Source organism: Syngnathus typhle, unplaced genomic scaffold (assembly GCF_033458585.1).
Source record: "Syngnathus typhle isolate RoL2023-S1 ecotype Sweden unplaced genomic scaffold, RoL_Styp_1.0 HiC_scaffold_278, whole genome shotgun sequence".
Classification (NCBI taxonomy): Eukaryota; Metazoa; Chordata; class Actinopteri; order Syngnathiformes; family Syngnathidae; genus Syngnathus; species Syngnathus typhle.
The window spans coordinates 35,001-50,000 of record NW_026872182.1 but is presented as its reverse complement, the minus strand read 5'-3'; positions in this window follow the sequence as shown (position 1 = coordinate 50,000).

Below are 15,000 nucleotides of genomic sequence, written 5' to 3'. Positions count from 1 at the left end.
CCGGCCTGTGTTTAAGGAGGCGGCCGGTTCCCTCCTTCCTTCCTTTCTTGGATGTATAACATTCGCAGATTTTCGCCCGGCCGGTGGTTTAAGGAGGCGGCCGGTCCTCCCTCCTTGGATGTATAACATTCGCAGATTTTCGCCCGGCCTATGTTTAGTGAGGCGACCGGTCCTCCCTCCTTGGATGTATAACATTCGCATATTTTCGCCCGGCCGGTGGTTTAAGGAGGCGGCCGGTCCTCCCTCCTTGGATGTATAACATTCGCAGATTTTCGCCCGGCCTATGTTTAGTGAGGCGACCGGTCCTCCGTGGAGAGCGACCCGCAAGTGGGGAGGAACCGTCCACCCAACGCCGGCGCGAGCCGGGGCCGGTGGGGGCCCTACCAAGGCGGGTCTCATTGCCTGTCGGTCAGTTCGGGAGAAGGTGGGGGTACTCGGAGGCCCGCCGGGAGCAGACGGGGGTCCGGAAGGTGAGGGGGTGAAGGACGGCGGTCGGGAGCAGACGGCCGTCCCCGGGAGGGGGTGTTCGTTCACGTGCGGACGCCGGGAGCAGGCGGCCGTCACGCAATTCTGCCAACCGTTCCCACCGGCCTGTGTTTAAGGAGGCGGCCGGTCCTCCACGAGAAGAATTCTGCCAAACGTTCCACCGGCCTGTGTTTAAGGAGGCGGCCGGTCCTCCCCGTCGTTCCGCCGGCTTGTGTTTAAGGAGGCGGCCGGTCCTCCACGAGAAGAATTCTGCCAAACGTTCCACCGGCCTGTGTTTAAGGAGGCGGCCGGTCCTCCCCGTCGTTCCGCCGGCTTGTGTTTAAGGAGGCGGCCGGTCCTCCACTATTCCTTCCTTGGATGGAAAGCATGTAGCACTTTGAAAATTTTCGAGCACTGTGACACTTTGAAAATTTTCGAGAGTTTTTGTACTTAGAAAATTTTTCGCTCTTGCACTTCCAGAGTGCTTTGCGGTAGCTCCTAGGTTCGCTGTCCGAGCATGTGAACACTTTTTGGGGGGGAACACATCGCTAGAGACACCAGCCGCCTGGTTCTCGGGGCCAAAACTTGTGTTCCCCACACTCGTTCTGACTATATTTTGCGATTTGGGGGTAAAGGTAATGAGTACAGTGACTAGGGGGACCAACTCATCGTACTCTGGCGCACCAACAGACCAAAGCTGGTACTGCACTTACCCCTGGTACCCCAACGCCTGGTACCTGACGGGCGAGAGGCTGATTTTTCGCTATTTGCGGCCGACCGAGGGAACCAGACAAAGCGGACACTTTACGGCGCAAGAGCCGTTGGCACTTAGAAATTTTTCGACAAAGTTGGCGCGAGCTCCAGAAGGAGAGGCTGATTTTTCGCTATTTGTGGCCGACCGAGGGAACCAGGCAAAGCGGACACTTTACGGCGCAAGAGCCGTTGGCACTTAGAAATTTTTTGACAAAGTTGGCGCGAGCTCCAGAAGGAGAGGCTGATTTTTCGCTATTTGTGGCCGACCGAGGGAACCAGGCAAAGCGGACACTTTACGGCGCAAGAGCCGTTGGCACTTAGAAAATATTCGCCAAAGTTGGCACGAGCTCCAGAAGGAGAGGCTGATTTTTCGCTATTTGTGGCCGACCGAGGGAACCAGACAAAGCGGACACATTACGGCGCAAGAGCCGTTGGCACTTAGAAAATATTCGCCAAAGTTGGCACGAGCTCCAGAAGGAGAGGCTGATTTTTCGCTATTTGTGGCCGACCGAGGGAACCAGACAAAGCGGACACTTTACGGCGCAAGAGCCGTTGGCACTTGCGCGAGCTCCAGAAGGAGAGGCTGATTTTTCGCTATTTGTGGCCGACCGAGGGAACCAGACAAAGCGGACACTTTACGGCGCAAGAGCCGTTGGCACTTAGAAAATATTCGCCAAAGTTGGCGCGAGCTCCAGAAGGAGAGGCTGATTTTTCGCTATTTGTGGCCGACCGAGGGAACCAGGCAAAGCGGACACATTACGGCGCAAGAGCCGTTGGCACTTAGGCGAGCTCCAGAAGGAGAGGCTGGTTTTTCGCTATTTGTGGCCGACCGAGGGAACCAGGCAAAGCGGACACATTACGGCGCAAGAGCCGTTGGCACTTAGGCGAGCTCCAGAAGGAGAGGCTGATTTTTCGCTATTTGTGGCCGACCGAGGGAACCAGGCAAAGCGGACACATTACGGCGCAAGAGCCGTTGGCACTTAGGCGAGCTCCAGAAGGAGAGGCTGATTTTTCGCTATTTGTGGCCGACCGAGGGAACCAGGCAAAGCGGACACATTACGGCGCAAGAGCCGTTGGCACTTAGGCGAGCTCCAGAAGGAGAGGCTGATTTTTCGCTATTTGTGGCCGACCGAGGGAACCAGACAAAGCGGACACTTTACGGCGCAAGAGCCGTTGGCACTTGCGCGAGCTCCAGAAGGAGAGGCTGATTTTTCGCTATTTGTGGCCGACCGAGGGAACCAGGCAAAGCGGACACATTACGGCGCAAGAGCCGTTGGCACTTAGGCGAGCTCCAGAAGGAGAGGCTGATTTTTCGCCGTTTGTGGCCGACCGAGGGAACCAGGCAAAGCGGACACATTACGGCGCAAGAGCCGTTGGCACTTAGGCGAGCTCCAGAAGGAGAGGCTGGTTTTTCGCTATTTGTGGCCGACCGAGGGAACCAGGCAAAGCGGACACATTACGGCGCAAGAGCCGTTGGCACTTAGGCGAGCTCCAGAAGGAGAGGCTGATTTTTCGCCGTTTGTGGCCGACCGAGGGAACCAGGCAAAGCGGACACATTACGGCGCAAGAGCCGTTGGCACTTAGGCGAGCTCCAGAAGGAGAGGCTGATTTTTCGCCGTTTGTGGCCGACCGAGGGAACCAGGCAAAGCGGACACATTACGGCGCAAGAGCCGTTGGCACTTAGGCGAGCTCCAGAAGGAGAGGCTGATTTTTCGCCGTTCGTGGCCGACCGAGGGAACCAGGCAAAGCGGACACATTACGGCGCAAGAGCCGTTGGCACTTGCGCGAGCTCCAGAAGGAGAGGCTGATTTTTCGCTATTTGTGGCCGACCGAGGGAACCAGACAAAGCGGACACATTACGGCGCAAGAGCCGTTGGCACTTAGGCGAGCTCCAGAAGGAGAGGCTGATTTTTCGCCGTTTGTGGCCGACCGAGGGAACCAGGCAAAGCGGACACATTACGGCGCAAGAGCCGTTGGCACTTAGGCGAGCTCCAGAAGGAGAGGCTGATTTTTTCGCTATTTGTGGCCGACCGAGGGAACCAGGCAAAGCGGACACATTACGGCGCAAGAGCCGTTGGCACTTAGAAAATATTCGCCAAAGTTGGCACGAGCTCCAGAAGGAGAGGCTGATTTTTCGCCGTTTGTGGCCGACCGAGGGAACCAGGCAAAGCGGACACATTACGGCGCAAGAGCCGTTGGCACTTAGGCGAGCTCCAGAAGGAGAGGCTGATTTTTTCGCTATTTGTGGCCGACCGAGGGAACCAGGCAAAGCGGACACATTACGGCGCAAGAGCCGTTGGCACTTAGAAAATATTCGCCAAAGTTGGCACGAGCTCCAGAAGGAGAGGCTGATTTTTCGCCGTTTGTGGCCGACCGAGGGAACCAGGCAAAGCGGACACATTACGGCGCAAGAGCCGTTGGCACTTAGGCGAGCTCCAGAAGGAGAGGCTGATTTTTTCGCTATTTGTGGCCGACCGAGGGAACCAGGCAAAGCGGACACATTACGGCGCAAGAGCCGTTGGCACTTAGGCGAGCTCCAGAAGGAGAGGCTGATTTTTTCGCTATTTGTGGCCGACCGAGGGAACCAGGCAAAGCGGACACATTACGGCGCAAGAGCCGTTGGCACTTAGAAAATATTCGCCAAAGTTGGCACGAGCTCCAGAAGGAGAGGCTGATTTTTCGCCGTTTGTGGCCGACCGAGGGAACCAGGCAAAGCGGACACATTACGGCGCAAGAGCCGTTGGCACTTAGGCGAGCTCCAGAAGGAGAGGCTGATTTTTTCGCTATTTGTGGCCGACCGAGGGAACCAGGCAAAGCGGACACATTACGGCGCAAGAGCCGTTGGCACTTAGAAAATATTCGCCAAAGTTGGCACGAGCTCCAGAAGGAGAGGCTGATTTTTCGCCGTTTGTGGCCGACCGAGGGAACCAGGCAAAGCGGACACATTACGGCGCAAGAGCCGTTGGCACTTAGGCGAGCTCCAGAAGGAGAGGCTGATTTTTTCGCTATTTGTGGCCGACCGAGGGAACCAGGCAAAGCGGACACATTACGGCGCAAGAGCCGTTGGCACTTAGAAAATATTCGCCAAAGTTGGCACGAGCTCCAGAATGAGAGGCTGATTTTTCGCCGTTTGTGGCCGACCGAGGGAACCAGACAAAGCGGACACATTACGGCGCAAGAGCCGTTGGCACTTAGGCGAGCTCCAGAAGGAGAGGCTGATTTTTCGCTATTTGTGGCCGACCGAGGGAACCAGGCAAAGCGGACACTTTACGGCGCAAGAGCCGTTGGCACTTAGAAAATATTCGCCAAAGTTGGCACGAGCTCCAGAAGGAGAGGCTGATTTTTCGCCGTTTGTGGCCGACCGAGGGAACCAGACAAAGCGGACACATTACGGCGCAAGAGCCGTTGGCACTTAGGCGAGCTCCAGAAGGAGAGGCTGATTTTTCGCTATTTGTGGCCGACCGAGGGAACCAGGCAAAGCGGACACTTTACGGCGCAAGAGCCGTTGGCACTTAGAAAATATTCGCCAAAGTTGGCACGAGCTCCAGAAGGAGAGGCTGATTTTTCGCCGTTTGTGGCCGACCGAGGGAACCAGACAAAGCGGACACATTACGGCGCAAGAGCCGTTGGCACTTAGGCGAGCTCCAGAAGGAGAGGCTGATTTTTCGCTATTTGTGGCCGACCGAGGGAACCAGGCAAAGCGGACACTTTACGGCGCAAGAGCCGTTGGCACTTAGAAAATATTCGCCAAAGTTGGCACGAGCTCCAGAAGGAGAGGCTGATTTTTCGCCGTTTGTGGCCGACCGAGGGAACCAGACAAAGCGGACACATTACGGCGCAAGAGCCGTTGGCACTTAGGCGAGCTCCAGAAGGAGAGGCTGATTTTTCGCTATTTGTGGCCGACCGAGGGAACCAGGCAAAGCGGACACTTTACGGCGCAAGAGCCGTTGGCACTTAGAAAATATTCTGAAATTCTCACCGACCTCCGTGGTGGAGAGGCCGAATTTTCGACATTCGTGGCCGACCGGGGAACCGTCGCCACTCGGACAACTTGTGCGGCAGCCCTCGGTGATTTTAGGACCGCTTTTTCACCCTCGCTGTCCGACCGGAGAACCGTCGTAGCTCGGACAGTTCGTGTGCCAGCATCCGCTGGCACTTAGAAAATTTTAAAAAAGAAAAAAATAGTCTTCTGCATATACGTTCTGACTATATTTTGCGATTAGGGGGTAAAGGTAATGAGTACAGTGACTAGGGGGACCAACTCATCGTACTCTGGCGCACCAACACGCCAAGGTTGGTACTGCACTTAGGCTGATTTTTGCGCTATTCGCGGCCGACCGGGGAACCAGCGCGGAGCGGACACATTACGGCGAATGAGCCGTTGGCACTTAGAAAATTTTTGAGCTTTTTTCGAACTTCCGTGAGGCTGATTTTGCGCTATTCGCGGCCGACCGGGGAACCAGCGCGGAGCGGACACATTACGGCGAATGAGCCGTTGGCACTTAGAAAATTTTTGAGCTTTTTTCGAACTTCCGTGAGGCTGATTTTGCGCTATTCGCGGACCGACCGGGGAACCAGCGCGGAGCGGACACATTACGGCGAATGAGCCGTTGGCACTTAGAAAATTTTTGAGCTTTTTTCGGACTTCCGTGTGGAGCTTTGGGGCCGTTCCGCCTAACTTTTTATGCCCGATTAGGCTTCCAGGGAGGCGGCTAAGCATTATTGACCAATCATGGAGCTTTTTTGGGACTTCCGTGTGGAGCTTTGGGGCCGTTCCGCCTAACTTTTTATGCCCGATTAGGCTTCCAGGGAGGCGGCTAAGCATTATTGACCAATCATGGAGCTTTTTTGGGACTTCCGTGTGGAGCTTTGGAGCCGTTCCGCCTAACTTTTTATGCCCGATTAGGCTTCCAGGGAGGCGGCTAAGCATTATTGACCAATCATGGAGCTTTTTTGGGACTTCCGTGTGGAGCTTTGGGGCCGTTCCGCCTAGCTTTTTATGCCCGATTAGGCTTCCAGGGAGGCGGCTAAGCATTATTGACCAATCATGGAGCTTTTTTGGGACTTCCGTGTGGAGCTTTGGGGCCGTTCCGCCTAGCTTTTTATGCCCGATTAGGCTTCCAGGGAGGCGGCTAAGCATTATTGACCAATCATGGAGCTTTTTTGGGACTTCCGTGTGGAGCTTTGGGGCCGTTCCGCCTAGCTTTTTATGCCCGATTAGGCTTCCAGGGAGGCGGCTAAGCATTATTGACCAATCATGGAGCTTTTTTGGGACTTCCGTGTGGAGCTTTGGGGCCGTTCCGCCTAGCTTTTTATGCCCGATTAGGCTTCCAGGGAGGCGGCTAAGCATTATTGACCAATCATGGAGCTTTTTTGGGACTTCCGTGTGGAGCTTTGGGGCCGTTCCGCCTAGCTTTTTATGCCCGATTAGGCTTCCAGGGAGGCGGCTAAGCATTATTGACCAATCATGGAGCTTTTTTGGGACTTCCGTGTGGAGCTTTGGGGCCGTTCCGCCTAGCTTTTTATGCCCGATTAGGCTTCCAGGGAGGCGGCTAAGCATTTTTAACAGAAATGGAGCTTTTTGCGGAGCTCCAGCCGGTGCCACCGGCAGGCCGTGCACGCGGACGAGATGACCGAAAGAAGCTCCAGGAGAGCGGATGGACGCTTTTTAAGCACCGAGGCGGAGATCGCGGAGCTTTAATAGACTTCCAGCGGGCCCAAAGCGGCCAGGCAGACGGCGCAGCGCGACCTGGTACCTCGCACGGGACGCATCGCCCCCCCCGCGCACAGTTCCAGGGGGCCGGGATGACGTTTCAAAGCTGCCGCTGCAGCTGCGGCGGGGAGTGGCCTCCCTCCGGTGGACACGACGAGTAAATGACACCGGCCGCTGACGCAAACCCACGCCGGACAGGAGAGCTCAAAAGCCGGGTAACATTTCAAGGAAGACCCCCCCTGCGCAGACCTCCACTAGGCCGGGATGACTGTTCAGCTGTGGCGGGGAGTGGCCTCCCTCCGGTCGGCACGACGAGTAAATGACACCGGCCGCTGACGCAAACCCACGCCGGACAGGAGAGCTCAAAAGCCGGGTAACATTTCAAGGAAGACCCCCCCTGCGCAGACCTCCACTAGGCCGGGATGACTGTTCAGCTGTGGCGGGGAGTGGCCTCCCTCCGGTCGGCACGACGAGTAAATGACACCGGCCGCTGACGCAAACCCACGCCGGACAGGAGAGCTCAAAAGCCGGGTAACATTTCAAGGAAGACCCCCCCTGCGCAGACCTCCACTAGGCCGGGATGACTGTTCAGCTGTGGCGGGGAGTGGCCTCCCTCCGGTCGGCACGACGAGTAAATGACACCGGCCGCTGACGCAAACCCACGCCGGACAGGAGAGCTCAAAAGCCGGGTAACATTTCAAGGAAGACCCCCCCTGCGCAGACCTCCACTAGGCCGGGATGACTGTTCAGCTGCGGCGGGGAGTGGCCTCCCTCCGGTCGGCACGACGAGTAAATGACACCGGCCGCTGACGCAAACCCACGCCGGACAGGAGAGCTCAAAAGCCGGGTAACATTTCAAGGAAGACCCCCCCTGCGCAGACCTCCACTAGGCCGGGATGACTGTTCAGCTGTGGCGGGGAGTGGCCTCCCTCCGGTCGGCACGACGAGTAAATGACACCGGCCGCTGACGCAAACCCACGCCGGACAGGAGAGCTCAAAAGCCGGGTAACATTTCAAGGAAGACCCCCCCTGCGCAGACCTCCACTAGGCCGGGATGACTGTTCAGCTGTGGCGGGGAGTGGCCTCCCTCCGGTCGGCACGACGAGTAAATGACACCGGCCGCTGACGCAAACCCACGCCGGACAGGAGAGCTCAAAAGCCGGGTAACATTTCAAGGAAGACCCCCCCTGCGCAGACCTCCACTAGGCCGGGATGACTGTTCAGCTGTGGCGGGGAGTGGCCTCCCTCCGGTCGGCACGACGAGTAAATGACACCGGCCGCTGACGCAAACCCACGCCGGACAGGAGAGCTCAAAAGCCGGGTAACATTTCAAGGAAGACCCCCCCTGCGCAGACCTCCACTAGGCCGGGATGACTGTTCAGCTGCGGCGGGGAGTGGCCTCCCTCCGGTCGGCACGACGAGTAAAGCTATTTAGGAAAATCTGAGATAAATATCACTTGCATAATAATTTGGAACACGGTCCCGTGTTCCAAATTATTATGCAAAATGTATTTAGACACCAGCAATCGCACTTAGATTTGTTTCTTTTTTCTTTCTTTTAGCTTCCATAATGTTACCGGGCGCTGACGCAAACCCACGCCCGGCAGGAGAGCTCAAAAGCCGGGTAACATTTCAAGGAAGACCCCCCCTGCGCAGACCTCCACTAGGCCGGGATGACTGTTCAGCTGCGGCGGGGAGTGGCCTCCCTCCGGTCGGCACGACGAGTAAATGACACCGGCCGCTGACGCAAACCCACGCCGGACAGGAGAGCTCAAAAGCCGGGTAACATTTCAAGGAAGACCCCCCCTGCGCAGACCTCCACTAGGCCGGGATGACTTTTCAAAGCTGCCTCTGCAGCTGCGGCGGGAGTTGCCTCCCTCCGGTGGACACGACGAGTAAATACACCAGCACTTGCTCTTAGATTTGTTTCTTTTTTCTTTCTTTTAGCTTCCATAATGTTACCGGGCGCTGACGCAAACCCACGCCCGGCAGGAGAGCTCAAAAGCCGGGTAACATTTCAAGGAAGACCCCCCCTGCGCAGACCTCCACTAGGCCGGGATGACTGTTCAGCTGCGGCGGGGAGTGGCCTCCCTCCGGTCGGCACGACGAGTAAATGACACCGGCCGCTGACGCAAACCCACGCCGGACAGGAGAGCTCAAAAGCCGGGTAACATTTCAAGGAAGACCCCCCCTGCGCAGACCTCCACTAGGCCGGGATGACTGTTCAAAGCTGCCTCTGCAGCTGCGGCGGGGAGTTGCCTCCCTCCGGTGGACACGACGAGTAAAGCTATTTAGGAAAATCTGAGATAAATATCACTTGCATAATAATTTGGAACACGGTCCCGTGTTCCAAATTATTATGCAAAATGTATTTAGACACCAGCAATCGCACTTAGATTTGTTTCTTTTTTCTTTCTTTTAGCTTCCATAATGTTACCGGGCGCTGACGCAAACCCACGCCCGGCAGGAGAGCTCAAAAGCCGGGTAACATTTCAAGGAAGCTATTTAGGAAAATCTGAGATAAATATCCTTTGCATAATAATTTGGAACACGGTCCCGTGTTCCAAATTATTATGCAAAATGTATTTAAGTGTCATAAAGATTACATTTTTTGTTTTTCAAGTACTGAAATCACCCTCAGTCATGGTACAGTCCATGGTAGTCTGCCAGGTGAGCGCAATTGTAGTAATTAACAAGTCTATTTAAGTTCCGCGTTTTTAAGCGTTCGGCCATTTCGTTCAACCATGGGGAGGAAAAAGGATCTCTCTGCTGTCGAGAAGCGTGAAATCGTTCGATGCCTTGGACAAGGTATGCAGACATTCGATATTGCACGAAAGCTTAAGCGCGACCATCGAACTTTGAAGAAATTCGTCGCTGATTCGGAGCAAACGCGCGTTCGTGCAGACAAAGGCACGACAAGGAAGGTTTCTGCAAGACAAACAAATCGAATCAAGAGGGCGGCTGCAAGCATGCCACTAAAGACGAGCAAACAAATATTCGACGCTGCTGGTGCCAGTGAAGTCCCACGAACGACGAGGTGCAGGATCCTCCAGAGGCTTGCAGTTGTGCGGAAACCCTCCATTCGGCCACCCCTGAACAACGCGAACAAGCAGAAACGGCTGCAGTGGGCCCAGACTTACATGAAGACAAATTTTCAGACAGTCCTGTTCACCGACGAGTGCCGTGCCACCTTGGATGGGCCAGGTAGGGTTTTTTAAGTTTTTCCTTGCACTTTTGAGAGCTCAGGGGATGCTTTGAGAATAATTGTCAATTTCTGTCTATGTGAAGCCCTTTGAGACTGCTTGTGATTTAGGGCTATACAAATAAACTTGATTTGACTTGACTTTACAGATGGATGGAGTCGTGGATGGTTGGTGGACGGCCACGATAGCCCAACAAGGCTGCGGCGTCAGCAGGGAGGTGGCGGAGTGATGTTTTGGGCCGGAATCATGGGGAGAGAGCTGCTTGGCCCCTTTAGGGTCCCTGAAGGCGTCAAAATTACGTCTGTTAACTACGTGGAATTTCTGACTCAACACTTCTGTCCATGGTACAACAGGAAGAACCGTGCTTTCCGTCAAAAGATCATCTTCATGCATGACAATGCACCGTCTCATGCTGCAAGAAATACGTCAACGTCTTTGGCATCTATGGGAATAAAGGGAGAGAAACTGATGGTGTGGCCCCCATGCTCCCCTGACCTCAATCCTATTGAAAACTTGTGGAGCATCGTCAAGCAGAAAATCTACGAAGGTGGGAGGCAGTTCAATTCCAAAGAGCAGCTCTGGCAGGCTATTCTTAGATCCTGCCAAGAAATTCAACCAGAAACTGTACAAAAACTCACAAGTTCAGTGGATGGAAGAATCGTGAAGCTGCTGTTGAACAAAGGGTCCTATGTTAAAATGTAACTTTGTTTTTTATTGAAATAAAGGGTCCTATGTTAAAATGTAACTTGTTTGTCTTTTCTTTGAAATAGCTTTTGATTTCAGTAAATATGACCTCCTAATGCTGTAAATTCTTAAGATGGGCATTTCAGTTCATAAAAACCTATAAAATGTTATAAAACTCTGTTGTGCGTAATAATGTGGAACAGTGCATTTTAAGTTTTTTATTTTTTAAAAATTCTGTGATCATTCGGAGGTTTGTTCAATAAAATTAGAATTCATCAAAATAATGGTTGATGACTTGAAAATTATGCTGACTCATTTTGCATCGACTATTTAGGAAAATCTGAGATAAATGTCACTTGCATAATAATTTGGAACACGGTGTAAGTGCGATTGCTGGTGTATTTACTCGTCGTGTCCACCGGAGGACGGCAAATCCCCGCCGCAGCTGCAGCGGCAGCGCTTAAATGTCTTCCCGGCCGCCTGGAACTCTGCACGGGGCGTGTTTCGTCCCGCGCAGCGGTACCAGATCGCGCTGCGCCGTCAGCCGAGCCGCGCGCGGTCCGCTGGAAGTCTACACTGTGTTCCAAATTATTATGCAAATTGTATTTATGTGTCATAAAGATTACATTTTTTGTTTTTCAATTAAACTCATGGATGGTATTACGTGTCAGGGCTCTTTGGATCACTGAGATCAATCTCAGACACCGGGGATCATTACCGGCCAGTTGAGCCCAAATTAAGGAAAAACTACTTAAGAATGGTGTTCCACATTATTAAGCAGATAATTTGAAGTTCGCTTTGAGCAGTGGCGGACGCCAACCCACGACCGGTGGGAGAGCTCGGAGGGCGGATGGGCTTTCAAGGAAGCCCCCCAGGCCGGTCCCACTCAGAATTTTTTTTTTTTTGGCTTCCATAATGTACCGGGCGCGGACGCGAAACCCACGCCGGGCAGGAGAGCTCGAAAGGCGGCTAAGCATTCAAGGAAGCACCGTCTGGAGCTTCAGAGCCGTTCCGCCTGACTTTTAACGTAGAGTACCGGGCGCAAACCACTAACTCAAGCCCGGCATGGCAGCTCGAAAGGCGGCTAAGCATTCAAGGAAGCACCGTCTGGAGCTTCAGAGCCGTTCCGCCTGACTTTTAACGTAGAGTACCGGGCGCAAACCACTAACTCAAGCCCGGCATGGCAGCTCGAAAGGCGGCTAAGCATTCAAGGAAGCACCGTCTGGAGCTTCAGAGCCGTTCCGCCTGACTTTTAACGTAGAGTACCGGGCGCAAACCACTAACTCAAGCCCGGCATGGCAGCTCGAAAGGCGGCTAAGCATTCAAGGAAGCACCGTCTGGAGCTTCAGAGCCGTTCCGCCTGACTTTTAACGTAGAGTACCGGGCGCAAACCACTAACTCAAGCCCGGCATGGCAGCTCGAAAGGCGGCTAAGCATTCAAGGAAGCACCGTCTGGAGCTTCAGAGCCGTTCCGCCTGACTTTTAACGTAGAGTACCGGGCGCAAACCACTAACTCAAGCCCGGCATGGCAGCTCGAAAGGCGGCTAAGCATTCAAGGAAGCACCGTCTGGAGCTTCAGAGCCGTTCCGCCTGACTTTTAACGTAGAGTACCGGGCGCAAACCACTAACTCAAGCCCGGCATGGCAGCTCGAAAGGCGGCTAAGCATTCAAGGAAGCACCGTCTGGAGCTTCAGAGCCGTTCCGCCTGACTTTTAACGTAGAGTACCGGGCGCAAACCACTAACTCAAGCCCGGCATGGCAGCTCGAAAGGCGGCTAAGCATTCAAGGAAGCACCGTCTGGAGCTTCAGAGCCGTTCCGCCTGACTTTTAACGTAGAGTACCGGGCGCAAACCACTAACTCAAGCCCGGCATGGCAGCTCGAAAGGCGGCTAAGCATTCAAGGAAGCACCGTCTGGAGCTTCAGAGCCGTTCCGCCTGACTTTTAACGTAGAGTACCGGGCGCAAACCACTAACTCAAGCCCGGCATGGCAGCTCGAAAGGCGGCTAAGCATTCAAGGAAGCACCGTCTGGAGCTTCAGAGCCGTTCCGCCTGACTTTTAACGTAGAGTACCGGGCGCAAACCACTAACTCAAGCCCGGCATGGCAGCTCGAAAGGCGGCTAAGCATTCAAGGAAGCACCGTCTGGAGCTTCAGAGCCGTTCCGCCTGACTTTTAACGTAGAGTACCGGGCGCAAACCACTAACTCAAGCCCGGCATGGCAGCTCGAAAGGCGGCTAAGCATTCAAGGAAGCACCGTCTGGAGCTTCAGAGCCGTTCCGCCTGACTTTTAACGTAGAGTACCGGGCGCAAACCACTAACTCAAGCCCGGCATGGCAGCTCGAAAGGCGGCTAAGCATTCAAGGAAGCACCGTCTGGAGCTTCAGAGCCGTTCCGCCTGACTTTTAACGTAGAGTACCGGGCGCAAACCACTAACTCAAGCCCGGCATGGCAGCTCGAAAGGCGGCTAAGCATTCAAGGAAGCACCGTCTGGAGCTTCAGAGCCGTTCCGCCTGACTTTTAACGTAGAGTACCGGGCGCAAACCACTAACTCAAGCCCGGCATGGCAGCTCGAAAGGCGGCTAAGCATTCAAGGAAGCGACGCCGGCCGGTCCGCGGGCCAAATAGGGTCCAGTAAAGTACCGGGCGCGGCCACTAACGCCTTGTGGCGGTCGCCTTGTGGCGGTCGGGGGGTGGCGGTCGGGGCTGGCGCTTGGGGCCGGTGGCGGTCGCCTTGTGGCGGTCGCCTTGTGGCGGTCGGGGGGTGGCGGTCGGGGCTGGCGCTTGGGGCCAGTGGCGGTCGCCTTGTGGCGGTCGCCTTGTGGCGGTCGCCTTGTGGCGGTCGCCTTGTGGCGGTCGCCTTGTGGCGGTCGCCTTGTGGCGGTCGGGGGGTGGCGGTCGGGGCTGGCGCTTGGGGCCAGTGGCGGTCGCCTTGTGGCGGTCGCCTTGTGGCGGTCGCCTTGTGGCGGTCGCCTTGTGGCGGTCGCCTTGTGGCGGTCGGGGGGTGGCGGTCGGGGCTGGCGCTTGGGGCCGGTGGCGGTCGCCTTGTGGCGGTCGCCTTGTGGCGGTCGCCTTGTGGCGGTCGCCTTGTGGCGGTCGCCTTGTGGCGGTCGGGGGGTGGCGGTCGGGGCTGGCGCTTGGGGCCGGTGGCGGTCGCCTTGTGGCGGTCGCCTTGTGGCGGTCGCCTTGTGGCGGTCGCCTTGTGGCGGTCGCCTTGTGGCGGTCGCCTTGTGGCGGTCGGGGGGTGGCGGTCGGGGCTGGCGCTTGGGGCCAGTGGCGGTCGCCTTGTGGCGGTCGCCTTGTGGCGGTCGCCTTGTGGCGGTCGCCTTGTGGCGGTCGCCTTGTGGCGGTCGGGGGGTGGCGGTCGGGGCTGGCGCTTGGGGCCGGTGGCGGTCGCCTTGTGGCGGTCGCCTTGTGGCGGTCGCCTTGTGGCGGTCGGGGGGTGGCGGTCGGGGCTGGCGCTTGGGGCTGGCGTCCGCCAATAGTGGTTTAATTTCGGGAGGAAGATTGATTTTCGTCCCAAGCCCGCCGCTGGAGAAAATTTAGGTACCAGGAGTGGATTTTTTTGTCCACTCAGGAGGGGGACGTTGGCTGGTTTGGTGTCCGGGGGAAAGTGCTCTTTTCTCGGCCAGGAGAAAGATTAGACTCCCAGCCCGCCGCTGGAGAAAATTCTAGGTACCAGGAGTGGATTTTTTTTGTCCACTCAGGAGGGGGACGTGCTTTGTTGTCCGGGGGAAAGTGCTCTTTTCTCGGCCAGGAGAAAGATTAGACTCCCAGCCCGCCGCTGGAGAAAATCTTAGGTACCAGGAGTGGATTTTTTTTGTCCACTCAGGAGGGGGACGTGCTTTGTTGTCCGGGGAGAGTGCTCTTTTCTCGGCCAGGAGAAAGATTAGACTCCCAGCCCGCCGCTGGAGAAAATTCTAGGTACCAGGAGTGGATTTTTTTTGTCCACTCAGGAGGGGGACGTGCTTTGTTGTCCGGGGAGAGTGCTCTTTTCTCGGCCAGGAGAAAGATTAGACTCCCAGCCCGCCGCTGGAGAAAATTCTAGGTACCAGGAGTGGATTTTTTTTGTCCACTCAGGAGGGGGACGTGCTTTGTTGTCCGGGGAGAGTGCCTGGTCCCCGGACCAGCCTCTTAGGCGCGCCCGCTGTCATTCTCCGGAGATTAAGTTATACTAAGGGGAGG